The following is a 22,994-nucleotide window of genomic DNA, read 5'->3' as shown; positions in this document are numbered from 1 at the left end:
TTTATTATAAGGGCATTTTGTATCGAAGCTAAAGAGTTTTAGTCCCTTATATTTTTTTGTACGCTTTCCTTATCCCTATATATATGGGATGAATACTAGAGTTAGAGAGTCGCTTTTGCATTCGACTTGTACTCTCTGATATTTCTCTGTATTTTCCAGAAAGCGTAATCGAGCCAACCAGATTATATTTAGATCTTGTGTTCTTAATTCTTTCTTGACTCTTATCTCGTATTGCATACCCGATTAAATCGTAACTACATTTGGTATCCAAGTAGGATTCATTCAGTTTTGATATGATTTTCTTAAGTTTTCAAAGGTTTTGAGTCTCGTTCTAGATTCAAAATATTCCGCTCGTTTGATTCTGAAAATCATCACAGATCATCTGTTTGGTTCGATTCTGTTTACGGTTTGTTAGATCGTGTATTTTGTGTCAGTTTTCTGGAAGTTTTGTCAATTAAATCTCAGTTTATGAAGCTTTTCACAAATTTCGTCTGTACAACAATGGCGGACTTTAACATGAACACCATGACTTCATACTCTCATCTTCTTGGTTCATCCACTAAAATTCCTATGTTGATTCTTGAGTTCTACCATTAATGGGCTGATCGAATGCATAACTATTTGAATAGAATAGCTGAGGATCTGTGGAAATGCATCATTGGTGATGTTCGTCCTCCTATTGTTGTACAAAGTGTTGGAAATGCTGCTAATTATCCAGATGTTGTTGAATGTACTGAGAAATTACAAAAAAAAAATGAAAATAAATGTATGCGTGAAGTCTTTGGTGCTCTTCCTCCAGTTGTACACAATTACGTGCACAACTGTAAAACCTCTAAGGAAATTTGGGATACACTAGAGGAGAAGTATCAAGGTAGTGAGAAAACAAAGATTAACTCAGTCAAACAGTGTCTGTTGGAGTTAGGAGAGTTTAAGTAGAAGGAAGGAGAATCCATTGAGCTATACTATGACCGTCTGAATGAACTCATATTCAAATGTAATAGATATGGAGTTACAAGGTTTACCATGGAGTTCAATCTAACATTTATGATGGGACTTCACAAAGAATGGAGAAATGTTAGCCTTATGATAAAAACACAAAAAAGTTTCGACAATTTTTCACTGAATGAACGTGTTAAAAGCACATGAATCTGAAGTGAATGAGATTGCTGAGGAAGCAAGGATCAGTCTGGGTGGTCCTCTTGCTCTTGTGTCGAAGGTTGTTGGAAGAGACGTTGAGAAAGAAATTGTTGAGAAGGAGAATTCGGAAGATGAAGGCTTGATCGTCAATTCTGATGACGAGGCTGTGGCTTTTCACTCAAATAATCGAGTGAAGAAATTCTTCAAAATGCTTTTTAACGCGAAGCCACGAGAAACTGAAGCGAAAGGAAGTTTTTTTGGAAAGACTGTGGGTGAGGAAAAGAAATTGGAGAAGAAGGATGTCAAGGTTGAAGATGCGAAGATGGAGAAAAAACTTAAAGGTGGTTCAGGATTCGACTGCAATTACTGTAATGGAGCGAATCACATGGAAATTGATTGTATGCTTAAGAAGATGGATGAGAAGAAGAATAAAGTTAAGGACGAAGCCTATTACGTTGAGAGGGTGAGAACAAAGGTGAAGGGAATGTCCTTAGTTACGAAGGGAATGACTGATGAAGATGGGACATATCAGGTATGGTCATCAGGTTCAGATGACGATGAGATGCGAAACCCTACTCACGGAGCGATGTTTGTGAGTTTCGAGGAAAAGGATGAGGAGAAAGTCATTGGGAAGTGTTTTGTTTCGACATCTACTCAAAAGTATCCCATGACTTTGCAGGTACGTTCTCTTCTTCAATCATTTAATATTCCTTTTAATGCATATAATTCGATTTTATCTGAGTTTGATGAAGCTATTACTTACGTTAATAATCTGCTTATTTCTACTAGTAGTGATGCCAAAAAGTTCAACACACAACTACTAGAAACTCAGAGGATTTTGGAGACCAAGAAAACCATGATAGATCAATTAGATTTACAATTGACTCATGTAATGTGTGACCGGGACAATATCAGATCTATAAATAAAGATTTGCATAAACAACAAAACATTTATTGTAACACTGCTAAAAGGTTGTATGGGAAATTAACTGCTTTACTGTAACATCCCGAGTTCAGGAGTACAAGTTCAGGGTTCAAAGTGTAAATGTGAAAGGGCAACTCGGCGAGTCCATGGGTGGACTCGGCGAGTAGGGTTGCGACTCTGGTCGCGTGTTAAGTGGCCAACTCGGCGAGTCGGCGGCTGGACTCGGTGAGTTGGTGCTGAGTGGAGAAAACCCTAATTTCGGAGGATGAGCCCTATTTAAAGGACATTATACCCTCTCCCCAGCCTCTTTACCCTCTCTTAAAGTCTAGAAAACCCTAAGGCATGTTTGTGTGTACGGACCGAAAAATAGATCTACCAATAATCAAAGACGAATAACAGAAGTAAAGATGAAATAATAAGCAATATATCAAAACAAACCAAGCTTGCATACGCCTTAATCAATAAAATGTCAGATACAACTTGGGAAAAGTACAAAGGCATCAACAACCCTAAAAGTCTAACACAATGCCCTATTTATAGCCAAGACTTACAACCGCAAAGAGTTTACGGCCGTAAGGAGTTTACGGCCGTAAACACATATTAACCGTAAACTCAAGACTAAAACAATCTTCCTACATACCACTATCACTAACCAATATGCCTAGACCAAACCATTATTCAGAGTCTTTCAATCTCCCCCTTGGTTTGGACTAGCTCGGACCCATTCCTTTCTTCACTAGCATAACATCCATCTGGCCCATCGCGCCGTTCCACATCTTCTTGCTCAAAATCTCAGCAACCATTCTTGTATACGCCTTGGCTCCCTCCTCATAAACATCATCAACAACTTTGATTTGAAAGTTGCTTAGATAATGAATATCCCACTTTCGAAACTGCAACAGGTCTCTACGATCATACAACCGGATACAACCATTCTTAAGTTTAATGACCGCACCAGAAGTACTCTCATCATAAACCCAACATTCCAGTGAACTGAGTGATCCATCTTGATAACCTTGAGCAATAGGAAACTGTTTCACTTGCTTTGCGGGTGGCCACATGACTACCTGCAGAGGTTTATCGGAAGACGCTTCAAAAACATCTGGATGCTCCAAGATAACTGATTCAGCAGTTGGCATTGTCGGAAAACCCTTCTTGACTTGTTCATCCAAAAAGAACTTGAATTGTGAAACTTGAGAATTATTCAGAAGATTGATAAACGGAGCATGTGATAACTCCGCAAAATCAACTTTCGTCAAAGAACTAAAGGCATGAATATCTTTATACAATTCTGAATTACCACTTTTACAAATGATAATCCAAAGTTGAAGAACATCGTGAAATCCCCAAGCAGCCACACTGGATCGATCTCCAAACGTGTCTCGGAATCGAACAAGCTCAAGATCAGTTACAGTTATCACAGGTTCACCCTTAGAAGCACTCCGAGTAGCATTCCTTTTGAACAACAATTGCCCTCTTTCAGAATCATCTTCTTGACCTTTTCGAATTATTTCTTGAATATGAGGTGCTACAGGAGGATCAACTGCAATACGTTCAGCAGTGCCAGAAGACTGACCGATCGGTACGTCTACTGGAAACGCCTGCAAGTGTAGATCAATTCTTTGTTCTTCTGCAGTTGCCTTATATTTATCGCCAAAATCTGCCTCCGATTTCCTTTTCAGTTCAAAATAACTAGAGGTCAACACATTGAAATGTTCCTGCAGATCTGATATCTGCTTACTCTTCAACTTCTTATCCTTTTTAATCTCAGTTAGTTGTCCACTAAGATAAGTTTTATCAGATTGAAGCTCGGAAACTTGAATACGAAGATCAATATTCTGAGCACGAAGCTCAGCTACTTGTATATCAAGTTCGATGTTCTTCTGGCTGAGCACTGAAACTTCCTTTTGTAAGCTAGCAAGTGAAGGATTTTCATCTTGAGCACCCCTACATCTATAGAAATACCCTTTCCTCGAGGACTGGGAGAAAGAAGTTCTTCCGCCATGTGTAAGGCCAGCCTCTCAGAAGCAGTATCCTTATTAAATCGTGGAACTGAAAAACCAGGCGGTGCTGAAGAACCGGCGACATCAAAAACTGAACTAGGTCCAGTTGTAAATATTTTCGTGGCAGAAAGTCGTGTAGTGGTAGCAGTAATTGGTAGGGTAGGAAGACCACTAACCAAACTAGTAATTCGTTCGGACTGTCTTGTTTCAAGTCTTCGTCTCTTTGACTGAGGTTGGTCAGCTTATGGAAGAAACACACGTACAAATGGTTCTGTAGTAGGAGTAATAGACACGGGAGGGGAACATCCCACAACTATCTCCATAGGAATCGAAGTTGACACCATCTGTTCAGAAGTTGGAGTTCGCGTCTCAAGATTTTTGCTTGATTTCCCTATCTCAGTTGTTGGCAAAACAACATCATCGACATTTTGAAAGATTGTGTCAAGATTTTCATTAGACACAATGTTGGTACTACTGGCCAGGGAAGCCGCAATATCATCATTATCAAAACCTGTCAAGTCAAGATCATCAAAGGAATTATTTCTCTCATCACCAGTAATCATTTCACCTTCAGCTTGTTTCTCACTCGACTCTTGTTCACGATCAGAAGCATTTTGGGCTTCCTTTTCCGATTCCTCTTCTTCAGACACATCTATTACTATATTTGATGGAGTTGACCCTTCAGTAGATGTCTTCTCAGAAGAAGACTGTTCAGTCGATCCATACGACACTGGCGTCTCATCTAATTCCGTAAACTTGCCAAAATTTTCTAATGGATAAAGTCCTTGGAAAAAGAATTTTCCTCTTCTGTTTTGTTTGATGAGTCCCACTGTGTGTGGACCCAAAGACTTCATATCCAATGTATCACCCGTCTTTCTCACCTCCGGAAACTGTATGTTGATGAACATCTGTATGAAACGGGGATATTGCAGAAAAGTATCCCTTGTAGAAGCTCTGATGTTTATTACAAATTCCTCAAGAATAAACTTTGAGAAATTGAAATGAATTCCCGCAGCCAGTGACACCAACGCACCAGTTGTGCGTTGAGAGATTTCATCTGCTCCAGATCTTCTACCTGAGTTGCAGCTTACGAATACATGAGCCAAGAATCTCCAATATGGATGGAGCAGCTTTTTCAAAGTCGGAGGATATGTTCCCTCGTAACTCATCCTTCGTAGTTTCCTTTGAACATCTTCGATACCAATTTCCGTCGGATAGTTAGGTTGATCGTCAATTAATAGTGCCTCACGAACAAAGCTTTCATCGATCATAATGTCTCGACCTTGCACCTTTGCTGTAACTGTAAAATTGCTGTCGTCATCCATATGCGACCTGGTAGTCGCCCAAAATTCACGTATAAGATTATGATAAATCACCGGGTTGATGGTTATTGCCGACGCTATACAACATTCACGTAGTCTGTGAATCATTGATCGCATGTCTGAATGTATGACCGGTGGATCCGCAAGATCAATTGCCAGGTTATGCATTTCCGCAAATTTGAGATTCGCCATAGTTTGCACTCAAACACAAGTGTAAGAAGCCAAACCAAAAATATTTTGATAAAAAATAATAATAAAAAAATATAAAACTATGATCAAAATAAGATTTATTTATCAACACATTTGAGCGGTTACTGCTATCAATCAAAAAATCGTGATACAAGAAATCCTCAAAGTAGATCCAAAACTTTGTTCTTGGGCCGTAAACTGGAGTTTACGGCCTGAAGATCCTTTTTAAAAATTGATACACGATGAAAAAAAAAACTTGATACACGATGATTCCTGAATTATCTCAATCACATAGGGGCAACAAACGTGTGAATTCATGGGCCGTAAACATGGATTTTACGGCCTATGAATATAAACTTCGATTAAATTCCAAAAGCCGACTATTTGCTTCGAGTTGACAACTAATATTTATATATTAGTGAATGTAACGACAAGTCGCACCTCAATAAAATAAAATCAAGTTGAAAACTTCAAGTTTTGGAGTTTACGGTCTATGATTACGGCCGTAAACACCGTCGAATCGGTTTTTCTAATTTTTACACACAATGATACGGTGAAATATGAAACAAAATACATATTTGTGATCTACAAGACATTACCTTTAAGATGATGTATTCGTTTTTCGGAAAATCGAATTTTTTTTCGGGGGTTGGGAGTGTATTTGCTGCTGGAAACTCATGAATGAGGAGTTTCCGACAGTGAACTCCTTTTTTACCTTTTTACCTTCTCTTACCTTCTTACCTGATAACAACCCAGTATATCAACTTCCACCAATTCAATTAAATTAAAAAAACTTTTTGAGGATTAATTTAATTTCGAAAATAAACTAAACTAAAACAAAAACAAAAATAAAAAATAAAAATAAAAATAAAAATAAAAATTTTAAAATTGAATTAAAACAAAACAGTAAAAATTAAAAAAATAAAATAAAATATGAAATTGCACACCAAAAATTGGAATAAAATAAAATTACTAATAAAATTAAAATTAAGAATAAAATAAAAATAAAATAAAATAAACTTTAACTTCTTTTGTGATGCTTGGATCAAAGTTATTAGACGGCCTTATTCCGCTTGTCGGTACCCTTATCTTCACATATTCGTCTGACCGATTGCCAGTATTGTGGTCCACTTAAGCACGAAAGATTTGTGACATTTTTGGACCTTTTACCAATGACATGATTCAGACATATACCTAATTGTAAATTTCTGTAATTATGATAACTTCCAAATCATAAATAAATTCACCTTATGACCATTTAACTGACTACAACCAGGGATATTGTTGTCCACCTAAATCGAGCAGCGAGATCTACAGACAATCTGTATGTGTTCAATTTTAAGTGTACCGGAACATGTTTCCCACTTCCTGACATGCTCCAGCCTTCAAGAACTTCCAGGGTACTCCTTACACCAGGTGAGCAGACAATCATTCAAAGATAAGATAGATTCAGAATTCACTAACTTATTACTTTAGAGGGATTGAGAAGTAGAAAGTTGCATATGCTGTGTACCAGGTCGGATTTGAGGTCACGCAAAGGAGTCAGCATATGGCTAACAGATAGGAGGAATTTCATAGATATAACATGTAGAGAAATAGAGTTGCATATGTTGCAATCCAGGTCGGATCTCTTCCAATCACGCAAAGGGTGCAACATATGACTAACAGATGGAAAGAAAGAAAATGATTTTCTACAGACCTAGTTTATCGGAATTTACCAGTCGCCCCATCCAACCAGAATTAAGGACAGAATCTGCACATCGAGGAAAAGTTAGTCACGGTTCCAAGTACGGGTTCAATTAATGTGACGAGTAGATTCTCATGTTTATCTCCCTGCTCAACCTATCCGAGCGTCGTGACATCAGGTTAAACGGATCTAACTAGGTCAAAGTTTGTCGAGTCCTCAAATTCATTAGGTTCAACTTTCCTAGTCAAGTCCATTTTAAAATTTTCGTGCCTACCAGCACATCGAGTACAGAGCACAGATGATTCAACTTAGGTACGTTACGCCGATTCAGGTTGCCCTTTATCATTTTTAATTTCTTTTCCCATCACAATACTTACAACCGAGGTTGTCAACAATAAATTGTAAAATGCTGAACATAAATGACACTATTTTTGGATTTTATTTCTCCCCCTAAATTTGTGCATGGGTGAGAATACGAAACAAAACAATGCGCAAATTTAAACAAAGCTAACAAAATTCAAAGTATAGACTAATTAAAACTAAAAAAATGAAAAAAAAAATTAAATAAAAAAATAAAAAAATAGAGGAAAGAGAAAATAAAAATAAAAATTAAAATAAAAACTTAATCCTCAAAACGTATCATTTTCAGAAATCTCACAAGCACATCGAAGCGAGCTTTGTTAAAAGGTTTTGTGAACAAGTCCGCCACATTATTTTCGGTGTGGACCTGTTCTATTCGAATTAAAGAGCGTTCATAACAATCTCTGATAAAGTGAATTTTAATATCGATGTGCTTGGTTTTAGAATGTTGGACTGGGTTCTTAGCAATTTGTATGGCAACTTCATTATCACAATAGATGGGGGTTTCTAAGTAATTCAAACCGTAGTCCAACAGCTGATGTTGGATCCAGATAACTTGAGAACAACAAGCTGATTTAGCTACATATTCCGCCTCTGCTGTCGAAGTCGAGACAGTGTGCTGCTTCTTGCATTGCCATGAAACTAATCTGTCACCCAGGTATTGACATCCTCCTGAAGTTGATTTCTTGTCAAGCTCACAACCTCCATAATTGCTGTCAGTGAAAGCATAAAGATTAAATTTAGAATTCTTTGGATACCAAAGACCCAATTTAGGGCTTCCTTTGATATACCGAAAAATTCTTTTAACAACAATAAGATGAGAGAGTTTAGGATTAGCCTGATAACGTGCGCATTGACAAACTGCAAACATAATGTCTGATCGACTTGTAGTAAGATACATCAGGGATCCGTTCATCGATCGATAGAGAGTTTGATCTACGGGTTCGCCTTCTGGATCTGGATTCAGGAGAGGTCGTTCAGCCATTGGTGTAGAAGCAGATTTAGCATCGTGAAGTGCAAACTTCTCAAGAATATCTTCCACATACTTGGCCTGATGTAGTAAGATTCCGGTTGAATTTTGTTTAACCTAAAGCCCCAAAAACATGGTCATTTCTCCCAACGAACTCATTTCAAAGCTTTTCTTCATTACACTTTCGAACTTCTTGCAAAGCTGTTGGCTGGTTGATCCAAAGATTATGTCATCGACGTATATTTGAACAAGTATCTGGTCCTTGTCGACATGCTTTATGAACAATGTTTGATCGATAGTACCGCGAGTGTAACCATGTTCGAGCAAATGCTTTGTTAAAGTTGCATACCATGCTCTAGGAGCTTGATGCAGTCCATACAACGCGTTGTCCAGCTTGTAGACATGATTAGGATACTTCGAGTCGACGAACCCTGGAGGTTGATCAACGTAGATTTCTTCCTTCACCTTGCCATACAAGAAGGCAGTCTTGACATCCATTTGAAAGACAGTAAAGTTCATATACGAAGCATACGCTAAGAAGATACGAAGAGCCTCCAAGCGAGCTACTGGAGCATAAACCTCGGTGTAGTCAAGACCCTCGACTTGTCGAAACCCACGTACAACTAGTCTGGCTTTGTTTCGCACAATAACCCTTGATTTGTCATGTTTGTTGCGATAGACCCATCGTGTGTCAAGAGACTTCTTTCCCTTCGGTAATTCAACCAATTTCCAAACACCGAGTTTTTCAAATTGATGCAGTTCTTCATGCATTGCATCCACCCAGCTAGGTTCGTTTAGAGCCATTTCTACATTCTTGGGCTCAATTTCGGAGATAAAGCAAGAATACAGACATGTATTCACGTCTCCACTTTGACTTCTAGTTTTAACACCACTATCTAGCTGGCCGATAACGTTCTCGATCGGATGATCCCGTTGAACCCTAGAGGGTATTTCTTGGCTGATGTCATTGATCGAGACAGGTAGAGTGTGAATGTTAAGACCTCCTTCATTTGCTTGTTGAATAGAACCAGATGGTTCTGCAACGTACTCATCTGCAATAAGGTCAGGAAAGAGTAATTCCATCAGGGTTGAAGAGACAACGGAAGCATCATTTGGAACGAACTCATTCTCTGAAGATATGTGAGGTCTCGATTCAGCATTAGAAGAATCAGTGTGATCTGATTGAGGACTGTCATGTTCCAAGAACGGCCTTCCTTGAGGGGTAGCAGAGGACTTTTTTGAAGACTCCCCCTCAATCACAGCAGAAGGCTCCCCCTCAGATGAAGCAGACGATTCTCCCTTGTGCGAGTTAGAGGACTCCCATTCGGGTGAAGCTGTAGACTTTCCTTTCGATGAATTAGAAGGTTTAGATACATGCTTGTATACGACTTCTTCGACTTCATCTTTAGAGATAATCTTCCAATGCGGATCAGTTCTAGATACATCATTTGAATACACGTTTAAGGATTTGAAGAGTGATGTGTAATCAAACAACCAGTCCGGACCCACTCTTGCGTCTGTCTCATTCTCTTCCAACCAACGTACGTCATAGGATTCCACAATCTGTTTGGTTTTCTTGTTATAAACCCTATAAGCGGTACGTGCAGCATACCCAACAAAATAACAGTCACCGGCTTTGGCATTGAACTTCAGATTGGCATCTAGGTGAAGTAGGGTGCAAGGACAGCCAAATACTCAAAAATGACTGATCGATGGCTTGTGACCATAGTAAATTTCATACGGAGTTTTCATTTGAGCTTTGTTGATGAGCACTCGATTCTGAATATAACAAGTAGTATTTATTGCCTCTGTCCAAAAGAAAACAGGTAGCTTGGAGTCACACAACATCATTCTTGCAGCGTCTTTGAGTGTTCTGTTTCGCCTTTCAGCAACGCCATTCTGTTGAGGTGTATGAGCTGAGCTAAATTGATGCAGGATACCCTTTTCGGCACAGAAGTGATTGAGAACAGAATTCTTAAACTCTGTTCCATTGTCGGTACGAAGCACCTTCACCCTTTGATTGGTCTGATTCTCAACAAGTATGATGAACTTTTTGATCAATTCAGTGACGCCAACTTTGTTGGATAGAAAGAAAACCCATGTGAATCAAGAGAAATCATCAATCACAACTAAACAGTAAGAACTTCTGTTGATACTTAGCACGTTCACTGGACCAAATAAATCCATGTGAAGTAGTTGAAGAACCTGACTTATGGAGTTAACTTGTTTCGGCAAATGTGGCTTTCGATGATGCTTTCCTTGAGCACATGACACACATTTTTCAAACGTTATAAGTCTTTGACAGGCAAAACACGGACTATCTCATTCTTTGCAAGACGATTTAGGTTCTTGGCGTTAGCGTGACCTAATCTTCGGTGCCACAGCATTGCAGTTTGCTCGGAGATCTTGGAGAACAAACAGGTAACTTGCTCTGGGAGATTGCTATTCATATCGATAATATAGGAATTTCCATTCCTTTTCGACTTTACGAGAATCCATTCATCCGGGATGACAAAGCCTGGCTTCAAGATCATGCATTCCTTGTCAGTGAAATGCGTAGAATAGCCCTTGTCACAGATCTGAGAGACGCTTAACAGACTGTGTTTTAACTCGGGAGCGAAATTCACATTTTCAAAGCTTAGACCTCCATTTGACACCGTTCCCTTTTGTGTAATTTTTCCTCCATCTCCATCCGCAAAAGAGACATACCCCCCATTAAATGATTGAATGTTGCGCAGTTGGGTGATATCTCCCGTCATATGCCGGGAACAGCCACTGTCGACAAACCAGGGTCTGACGACATTTCCCTGCAACTGTCCCTACAAAATGTGCGGGTTTAATTAGATTTGGGCACCCAGGTCATGATCTTCCTGGGTGTATTGGGAGCAGGTTTGGGCCTCCATTTATAATTAGGTTTTCTGAAAAACTTAGTCAACTTTGTCATTTTATGTCTAACAATCTGCTTAAAGCATGTGTTACTTCTACCAGAGTTGGTTGAAGATCCACTACTGCTTTGAGATGAGCTTGACCTTGGCGTGGCTATGCTTCTTTTTGGCAGACTGCTTGGGACAAGGTGATTAAAAACCTTTTTATGTTTGTGAAAAATACCCCTTTTTCTATTTCGTTCAGCTGCCCAATCATCATTTCGAGAGCGACTTCTAGAGGAATTTCTGTTTAAAGACCTTCCTCTGAACTCGTTCTCCCCTCTTGGAAGATTATAACTCACAAACATTCGATTAAGACAATTTCTAGCAATATGACCTCTAGTACCACAATTAAAACAAATCTGCTTGTCATTGTTAGAACTTGTGCTGCATGTATCAGATTTGTTTTCCCTACAAACACCCTTGCTTGTCTCACAGAAACATGCAATGTTATTAGGTTGTGAGGCAAGTGAGGGTGCTATACTTATTGAGGGTTGTGAAACTAGTGGTGTCTCAACATTTTTATCACAAGCATTCAAATTGTCAATCACATTGTTCAAAAATTTATTAGACATATTAGAAACACTCAAAACTGTATAAGAGGTAGCAGCTACTGTATCAGAATAATTAAAAACACCACAAGAAATATTGTCACTTAAAACATTTGAAAAAGAATTGTCTTTATTTAAAATGAAAGCTTCAGGTTTGGGGTCGATTTTATTTTCAGAAACACATCCTTCAACTTTGTGCTTTGACTGATTCAAGGATTGATCTGCAGGAGAAGTAGAAATGTTAGTATTTTCAACATTAATAAATCCTCTCGAAACAAAACCGGAGGGCTTGCCATAAATCATAACTGATTCATTGAGAATCTCTTCTTTGGACAAAGGCTTGGACACATATGAATGATTGAAAGGAGGGGGTACATGATTATACCCTAGACCTTTTGATTGATTCCTTTTAAACTACATACTTTGGTCTATCATATTTGCAACAACCTCACTTGAGAAATCATATTTTCTAACATCAAGTTTGGCGGTCTCAAATTTTCCTTTCAAAGATTCAACTTCAGCCACTAGCTCAACATTTTGTTTGACTACATAATCATAGTTTTCACATTTGTTGCTGTAGTCTTCCTGGAGTTTCCTAAAGTCTTTAATTTTTGATTCTAGTTGAGCTTTAAGTGGTTTTTATCCTTTTCGAAGTTGGTACCCTTCATATCTAAGGTCTTCTATGTCTCTTATTAATTTTTCATTGAGTTCATGAAGAATCCTAATATTTTCTACTTCATTTCTTAATGTCTCAATTTTATCATGTAAAGTTTTCACATAATCTATACAAGCCTTAGAGCATGATGGAAGACTTACCTTGGACAAATTAGGTTCATGGGAAGAGGATACCATCAAGCCAAATTGTAGCTTCATCACATTGTCTTCAGCTGCTATAATTCCTGCTGGAGTGTCATCACTTGCTTGTGCTAGATGAGCATTTTCTGGTCCAGATAAATTGAGAGCTTGTATTTGATCATCCCAGTCGAAAGATTGCGCAACCATAGCCTTTTCATTATTTGCTTGACCACTGCTTCGGTTGTTCCCAACTGCAACCATTGTTCTGTCATTATTGACCCTTCTATCAGGGTGTGGGCATTCAGGAGCAAAATGCCCTGGCTCGTGGCAGTTGAAACATCGAAGCTTTCCTTTGTTGAATCCAACCTTCCTGTCAGCGCTCATTCCCCAATTATTCTTTCCTGTCTTCTTGGCAAATTGCTTTGCCCTAAAGACAGCCATGGCAATTTGCCATGTGATGTCCATTTCCTCAACGTCCTCCGGATGGATTTGATCAAGATCTGCAAACGACAGTTGAGGAGGAAGCTCCCGAGCTACAAGAGCATTATAGCAATTGATTAGCCCTGCAGCAAAGACAATGTTCTCATCAAGCTCCTTTCCTTTTGAAGATGAAGAGGAAACCACATTTGAAGGTGCTGTCAAGAAAGATTGATTCTGTGGCTGGGGCATGGCTGAGACAATAGGAGCCGATGGATGAGAGAGTATCTGAGTCTGAGGAGGTGCATTGAAAGGCAAGCCTGTAGATGAATAGGAAAATGAAGACAGAGCATTGTTAGTTGAAATGCCAAGGTTTGCAGTCGAGTATGAGTTAACATGGTTTATCTCTCTTTGCTTGTCATCAATGTCACATGCTTTGATGATAGCCATCACTTCAGCTAGGGTTAGGCGATTGAGATCTTTGGTCTTCTTAATCACAGCCACATTCATGTCCCAAGATTTTGGAAGAGCATTTAGTAGCTTATTGTTGATCTCAGACTTTGTATAAAAAATCCCCGCTACAGTCATTTCGGTATTAAGAGTTGTAAACCGCTGCAACTGGGCTTCAAGAGTCTCGCCGGGCACATAATTGAACATGTTAAATCATTGCCTTAACATGTCTTGGCGACTTTCTCGCATATCCTCGTTTCCTTCATATACTTCAATCAGCGCCTCCCATAATGCTTTGGCAGAAGTGTATTCTCTGAAACCTTGTGCAATGTCTAGTGATAAGTCCATAGTCAAAATAGCCAATGCCTTTTCTTGTTCTTCTACACTCTCAAAATCTTCATCAGTGTAGTTTTCAATTTTCTTGTTGACCACCTGCCCCCTAACTGTAGTGGTGATTCTGACTGGATCCTTTATAACACATTTCCAAATCTTGAAGTTCTTCATCTTTATATATTTCTCGATTCTGTACTTCCACTCGGGGAATCCATCAGCAGACATAAGTCGAGGAATGCGCGTAGTTGTTCCTATCACAGCATCAAGTTCTTGGTATTGATTTGAATTTTGTGTTTCCATTTTAAGGATAAAATTTAATTAAAATAAAATTTTAATTAAAAACTTAAGTCGTCGTAAACAAAAATTTGGGCTGTAAACTCCAGTTTACGGTCAAAGAAAAATTAAAAACATAATTTTCCGTAAACTGATAAGAGATAATTCTTAGGCCGTAAACACTAGTTTGCGGTCAAGGAAAAATTTGTATTCCGATTCGAAAAAAAATTTATTGATTATTAATTGTTTAAACCACCGTAAATCTTTAGGCCGTAAACTCTTGTTTACGGTCCAAGGACAATCTTTAATATTTACTCAGAAAAACGACGGTGCAATTATCGGTTAACAAAAAAAATCAATCTCACGAGTTTACGGTTAATGAAAATTAAACTTAGGTATTGGATTTTTATTTGAGAATAATCTCAATTAAATGTGATAATTAAAACTTAATATCAAAGGCTCGAGTTTGCGGGGAATGAAGCTTAAAGAACTCGAGGCCGTGAATACGAGTTTACAGCCGTAAACTATGGCCGTAAACTTCGAGAAACTTCAAATTCGACTGGAATGAAACCTTCTTTATCGCTGTGAATATCGATTTGGCTATACACGCAACTGTAGGACGTCTTTGACACTGGTTAAAGCTTTGATACCAATTGTAAGACCCGAAAAATAGATCTACCAATAATCAAAGACGAATAACAGAAGTAAAGATGAAATAATAAGCAATATATCAAAACAAACCAAGTTTGCATACGCCTTAATCAATAAAACGTCAGATACAACCTGGGAAAAGCACAAAGGCATCAACAACCCCAAAAGTCTGACACAATGCCCTATGATGAGATTAAAACTTTAATCTATGAAGATCGATTAGATCTCAAACAGGTAATTAAATATAAAACAGCAAGAACACGAAAATAAGAACAAGGCAAGAGTGAATCAAACGTGTCGAATGATTAAAACAAAACCCTCAGAAGAGCTCGATTAAGAACATCAACTGTAGAGGATTAGTAGGTTTACAAGAACGATCAAAGAAATCTGTAATACTATCGTTATACTCTAGATCAATCGTTAACCTAATATGCATGCAAGCATATACTTATATAATAAACATAATGGGCTCTCGGTTGGACAGGCCCAAACCGGAATATAAATTAAATAAACAAATAGCCGAGCCCAAAGACGCAACCCTTGAACGAATCTTCAACCCAACAATCTCCCCCTTTGCGTCAATTGGAGCGAGATCTTCACTTGTTACTTGGGCCAGCAGCGGAGGCAGGTACCTTCTTCTTCACGATGTTAAACAGACGAGAGATAAGAGCCAGAATCGTCTGCCTAAACCTGATGTACCACTGGATCATGTCATTGAAGTACTTAACATCATCTGCTGCATTCTCTTTACACCTTCGAACGATCGACAACACGTGCTCTAGACAAGTAGTGGTGTAAAGATGTTTGTCAGCTAAAGCAAAGAGACATTTCTGTCCTTCTGCTCTAGTGAACATAACCGAATTGCGTCTCGGGTCGATCTTGCCCATTTTCATCTGATTGAGATCACTTGCCGATCCCACAGGAGCTATCTTCGGTTTCTTCTTGAAGATAGTGGCTACCTCCTGATCCATAAGGGCTACCTCCATGATATAACAGACAATCATCCTCTTGAGATGGTCTATGATCGGACCATATTCAGCTTCATTTGTCAAGAGGATGTTATGCAAAACAATCCAATCATGAGGATTTAAGTTCGGTAGATCTGCCAGGGAGATATGATGTGCAGTTCTTGCAGATCCTCGAATCACCTTGAACCGAACATTAATGAATCTACCTTCAGTGTAAGGCTTCAGTACCTGGACGTTCACTATCTTCTGGGCGCTCCAAGTTAGATACTGAGGACGAGCAGCCTTCAGATAGAAGTCGATGAGCTCCCTATCAACCTCAGGGTTCGGATGAGGGACTTCATAAATATTTGAGAAGGCATGGAAGATAAACGCCTTTCGAGTCAACGGCATGTCGAACTGCGAATCGACAGAATTATTGCAGTCGAACGAAATCACCGGCTCGATCCATAAGATGCTGGGAGTATCTATGGCCTCTTTGATCATTCGCTCCCGAGTCCAGGCAGGGAAGAGAGTCTTCCTGCTCTCGAGTAGATCGTTGGCTTCCTTCTGCTTGCGTTCGGCTTCTTCAGCCTCTCGCGCCACACGATTAACATCTTCATCAGCATTGCGACTGTTCTTTCGTTTCAACATGTCAGCAATGGTTTCTTTATCTTCATCTTCATCTTCTTCCTCAGCTATGTTTTTCCCTTTGTCCTTCACACCCGAACCCGAAGCTTGACCAGTCGGAGGTGGTTCGGTTGTGTGAGTAGCTTTGGAGGAAGGAGGTGGTTTCGATCCGGTCTTCTTCTCTTCTCCCCCTTGTTTCGGAGTGGACACGAAACTAGGTAAGCCTTCGATTTTGCTGAGAAGGTCCATGGCAGGAGAAAGCTTTTCAGCAAGGGTTCGCCTCACTGAATGGTTTAGAATTGGATCGTGTGCTTCTAGGATGTTTGATAAGGCAGCGTGTACATCCGAAACACATGTCTTGATGACCTCCCTTTCGGATCGAAGAGCTTCAAGCTGTTGTTGAGAGTTTGATAGCTGAGTGCTCTTGACCTTGAGGGCGGTGGTTTTGCTTGCCAGAACGTCCATCAATGAGTTCTCAGCTGCGAGATCCTCCTGAAGCTTAGCGAGGCGCTCATCAATGGAGGCACGAAGGGCCGAGTTGTCGTCGCTTATTGATTGGCGAAGGTTGGCGAACGAGGTCAACTCCGTTGAGACGAACTTTGCCAATTGCTGAACAATCGGTTCCAAAGTTGTCTTGGTAGAATCCACACTCTCCTGTAATGACTTCAACAGAGAAGAGGCGTCTGAGAATAGTTTATCGACTTTTGCGGTCGCAGCCTCACAGGCTTTGGTAGAGGCGTCTATGGCGGCAGTGGCTGAGGCTACCGAATCATGCTGAGCCCTGGAGAAGGCATCAACAATCTTCTGAAGTGCAGCTTCAGATAGAGAGGACTGTTGGTTGGAAGATGAGGCGAGAAGTAAGTCAACCTTTTCGTTGAGCTCCTTAAGATGCTTCTTTGTCACTGGAGCATCATCCTCTTCATCACTCTGAACCTGAAACGGACTAAAATAGACCGAATCGAAGGTCATGTTATCACCGCCAAGGAACGGGTTATCTCCATCAGAGGCGTGATCTGGAGATGGTTGGGGTGGTGAAGCTGGGGGTGTTGTGGGTTTTGTGGATTCAGGTTGAGTGTGGGGTGGGGTAGTTTCGGGTGGTGGTTGAGTTTGGGTAGGTTCGGTTGTATGGGTTTCGGTGTGAGGTGGTTTGGTTATGGGTGGGGTTTCGGTTACAGGTGGTGTTTCGGTTGCAGTTGTGAAAATGGGTGGTGGTATAGGGAAAGAGGTTGGAGGAATAGTGGTAGTGGGGTTTATGGTGGGAATGGAAGTAGGAATGGTTTGAGTGGGTGAAGGAATGGGTGAGTTGTGGATTTCCATATCTAGGGTAGGAGATCGGGGTGGGGTGTTGCCTCTTGGAGGGGTTTCGCCTCTTTGAGAGCCGTCCGAGTCCGAACTCTCGCCTTCAGAGTCACTCGAAGAAGAGGGAATAACAAGCTTGCGCTTCGGTTGAGTCTTCCTCCTTTTCGGCTGTGGGGACTGTGCAGCTTTTGTCTGTTTCCTCTTTTTGGGAGAAGGACCCTTAGGAGCTTTGGTCGCTTGCTTCCCTTTGTCCGCCTTTTTGCCCCTGGGCACCGGTTTGTCAGCATCATGGATGGACTTTAGCATTTCCGGTGTTAGTTCCCTAGGACCAGATGCCTTGAACTCTTTGATCGTCCGGATGATCCTGTTGTCGGATGGGACGTCGCCATACATGGTCTCCGGAATGGAGCCAATGAAGGAGAACCTGGATGCATCAGAGACGATTATCTTGGTGGTATGAAAAGTACCGACCGAAGACATCACTGCACCAGCAGCAGTAGGTATATCCAGCTTATCCATCGCCCATTTGGTGATAAGAATCCAGAACCGGGCAAACGACACCTCAGAATGTCGTGATGAAGAAGAAAGGCTCTGGATGAGCTGTTGCCAGAGGACCAACCCAAAGTCGAGGTTGACGCCGTTGTAAACTGCGTACATAATCGACAAGAAAAGTCGACTAGCACCATCAGATCCTGAGCTCCGTTCAGACAAGCCCTTGAAGAGGACTGTGAACATGCCGTTCCACTGCGGCGGCAAGCAGGACTTCTTGAACTTTACGACGGAGACGAGCGCCTCCGTGTACCCCATGTTATAGAACATGTTGTAAAGATGCCCAATCGAAATCGTCTCCGGATTAATTCTCGATGGGTCAGCAGCCAAACCAATCAAAGTACCAAAACGCTGTCGAGAAATAGAGGTCTTGTGATCAGCAACCTCGAAGAACACCCGCTCGACTGCTTTGTCGTAATAGGCAGTCGCATACACCTGCGAGAGAACCACCATTGGCACAGACTCAATCCTGGAGAGAGCTGGAGCGATTTGGGAGTACTTCAGGCACTCGATGATCGGCGACATGTAAGAGTCGTACGCCAGAGGGTTTAGGTCGATCACCAGACATTGTTGTGGACGAATAGGATGGATGTGTGAGGTAGCATGGACGGAAGATGATTCTGCCATTGTTGAAGGTAGGAAGAAGAAGATGAACAGTGAAGCTTTTTCGAGTTTTTGCTCTCTTGTAAATTTTGAAGCAGTAAAGAGGTAAATCGTGGTGAAGACTGCCTTTTATAATGGGTGAAAGGAGAGAGAAAAATCGTTTCAAATCTTCTATGGAAATACGAAAAGGTTTCCTGAATGACAGATGCGTGACAGTTGAGGCGTGCGATGATCACGTAGGAGAGAGAGTGTCAGATTCCTAGGATCACGCCGCCCAACAAGCGCCGTTTCAGAAGAAAACCGTTTCAAATCCTCACGCGCCTTTAAGTGCCAGAGGGATGTCGCTTGGATTTCACACACGCGTCCACTTTGTCAGTAAAAGAGTGGACGTTTCAAATTCACATGCGCCCCTTTTTACTACCGGTTGAAATTCAATCCTTTTAATTTCCCGCCTGAGTCAACAACCCTTCGTCTTATCGTTTTGAATCGCATCTTTTGAATAAACTGCCCACGTGGAGGATTGTTGACCACGTCTTAATTATTAACCACCAATGCAATAAATCAGCCTGAAATTAATTAGTAATGGAATTTTGGAAAATCAAAGATTTTCGTGCAAAGAGTGTAAAAAGAAAAGAAATAAAGCAACTCTTTTTAGGATTGACTGTGATGTCAATAATGACACGAAACAAATGATCCCGGGCACGAATCTCTTCCTTCAAGGTCAAGAGAGACCTTAAAGTGTTAATGTGGATTCCCGTTGAATAACGATCAAACACTTATTAATAAATGTTGAAAGGCTTCTTTTAATTAGGCTACTTAAGGGTGGTTTCGCTTTGATTCAACAATTCTAATCTTGAAATAAGAAAGAAAGTGAATAAAGTACTTGTGAGACCAGTGTAGTCTGTTGAACAAGTAGGTGGGAATTAATATTAAATTGGCTAGGAAAATATAAAATCTCAAAAAAAATAAAAACTGGATCCCAAGGGAAGAAATGTTATGGTGTTTAACAATTTCATAGGAATCACACAAAATAAAATTTGAGATTGCATGAAGGTACATCCGTCAATTCTTTGGTGAAAACTTGAGCAAATTAATTGATCACCGTCAATTCAGATTTGGTGTTGAATTTTGGGTTTCACTCAGCTCGTAGTGACACGAAACTAAGATCATAAACACAGATGTTGTGTAACCATAAACCTCAGTGGGAATTTCTGAGTCTCAAGGGTTACGTTGATGAAACGAATGTAATGGAGAAATGTAATGGAGATGGTGTAAGAAATTAAAGTACCTCTGCTGCGAAAAGAAGGACCAAGCAGAAAACTCTTAACTCATGTGAGAAGAGAGTGAGGTAGCTCACGATTAGAATAAATGTGGTAGCCTTATTGGGAAGACAAGGTTTGTTTATACCAAGTCATGAAGGCTATTATTCAAAATCTTATGAGGCTTGGGACACATACAACAACATGCTTCTAGGGAGACTTAAGTAATCCAACAATTATACACCCATAAACGAACGAACACACAAAAAAAATAAAAGAGAAAAATATTTTTGGAGGTTTTTTTTTTTTTTTTTTTTTGATATATTAAAAAAAATGAAAAATAATAAAAAAAATATGTAAGAAAAAAATAAGACTAAGAAAGAGTAAAAAAAAACTTTGGAAAAAATTTGAAAAACCGAACCCGAACGTTCGGTTGGTTTCGGTTGGGAAAAATTTTGAAAAACCGAACCCGAGCGTTCGGTTGGTTTCGGTTCCAGAAAATTTTGAAAAACCGAACCCGAGCGTTCGGTTGGTTTCGGTTCCAGAAAATTTTGAAAAACCGAACCCGAGCGTTCGGTTGGTTTCGGTTCCTGAAAATTTTGAAAAACCGAACCCGAGCGTTCGGTTGGTTTCGGTTCAACAAAATTTTGAAAAACCGAACCCGAACCTTCGGTAGGTTTCGGTTTTGGAAAATTTTGAGAAACCGAACCCGAACCTTCGGTAGGTTTCAGTTTTGGAAAATTTTAAGAAACCGAACCCGAACCCGAACCTTCGGTAGGTTTCGGTTTTGGAAAATTTTAAGAAACCGAACCCGAACCTTCGGTAGGTTTCGGTTTTGGAAAATTTTAAGAAACCAAGGAGTTTAGACATGCAATTGGAAAATATTTTCAACACTAAGAAAAACAATTTTGTACAAGAAATATACAACCAAGAAAAACTACCTTTGTGGTGATGAGCGAGTCAGATTATTTAACCGAACCTGAGCGTTCGGTCAATTTCGCTTCTTACGTTTGAGGTTGAGAGGTAGTGTGAGGTACTGACCCTGATTCCATCATACCTAGCCCTTGCAGTATTCTGTTGAATGATGCTTCAGGAAGAGCTTTGGTAAAGACGTCAGCCAGTTGATCAGTGGTTCTTACGAAGTGAACTTCGACGTTTCCATCTTCCACGTGATCTTTGATGAAGTGATACCTCAGTGCTATGTGTTTGGTTTTGGAGTGTTGCACTGGGTTATGACAGATCCTAGTTGCACTTTTTGAGTCACAATATAGTGGGATCTTCTTCATATTGAGTCCATAGTCTCGAAGTTGACTCTGGATCCAAATCACTTGAGAGGTGCAGGATGCAGCGGCTATGTATTCCGCTTCGGCAGTAGACAACAACACGCACGTTTGTTTCTTGGATTGCCAGCTGACCAACTTCCCGTCAAGGAATTGACAGCCACCAGTGGTGCTTTTTCTGTCGAGTCCACATCCTCCAAGGTCAGCATCAGAATAGGCTTGAACGAAGAAGCCTGAGTTGGAAGGATACTATAGACCTAAGGAGGTGGTTCGCTTGAGATAGCGTAAAATGTTCTTCACTGCAAGCATGTGAGGTTCGCGTGGGTTTGCCTGAAATCGAGCACAATAACACACAGAAAACATGATGTCAGGCCTGCTAGCAGTAAGATACATTAGTGAGCCTATCATTTGACGATAGAGCGTGATATCGACAGCCGGTTTGTCTAGGGATGGAGTTAGCTTGGTGCCGAATGCCATTGGGACTTTGACTTTGGAGTCTCCCATCATACCAAACTTTGCTAGGAGAGTCTTCGTGTAAGCTTCCTGATTGATAAAGATGCCTTCGGGTCCCTGTCTAATATTTAAACCAAGGAAAAAGTTAATAGGACCCATTGAGCTCATTTCAAATTTAGTCTCCATCAGCTTTCTGAATTCAGCTGTTAGGCTGGGATTCGTTGAGCCAAAGATGATGTCATCGACATAAATTTGAACTATCATAAGGTGGTTACCTTCCTTTTTGCGAAAGAAGGTTGGGTCAACCGAACCTTGTTTGAATTTAGACATCTTTAAGAATTTAGTTAGCGTTTCATACCAGGCTCTCGGAGCTTGTTTGAGGCCATACACAGCTTTATCCAGAATATAGCAATGATTTGGATACTTTTTGTTCACGAACCCAGGAGGTTGCTCCACATACACGGTTTCTTCGAGTTCTCCATTAAGAAATGCACACTTGACGTCCATTTGGAAAACTTCAAAGTTTTTGTGGGCAGCATAAGCAAGAAATATTCTTACAGATTCCAGCCTAGCCACAGGAGCGAAAGTCTCTTCATAATCAATCCCTTCCTCCTGACAGTATCCCTTTACTACCAGACGAGCTTTGTTCCTTATAACATTCCCTTCCTTGTCCATTTTGTTCCTAAAGACCCATTTGAGACCAACAACCGAAGCATCTGGAGGAGTTGGAATGAGGCGCCAGACTTTGTTCCTTTCAAATTCGTTCAGTTCGTCTTGCATTGCTTGAACCTAATCAGAGTGATCGAGGGCAGTGTTAACTGTCTTCGGTTCAACTTTTGATACGAATGAGTTAAACATACAAAACTCAACCTTTGAAAATAAGGATGTTTGTTTTGCCTTCAGTTGTGATCGGGTCAGAACCTTTTCAGAGACATCACCAACCACTTGAGAGATAGGATGATCTCTGGTCCATTTGGTAAGAGGAGGATA

The sequence above is a fragment of the Lactuca serriola genome, chromosome 1, assembly GCF_051521515.1.
Source record: "Lactuca serriola cultivar US96UC23 chromosome 1, Lser_US96UC23_V15, whole genome shotgun sequence".
Taxonomy (NCBI): Eukaryota; Viridiplantae; Streptophyta; class Magnoliopsida; order Asterales; family Asteraceae; genus Lactuca; species Lactuca serriola.
This window is presented reverse-complemented; position numbering follows the sequence as displayed.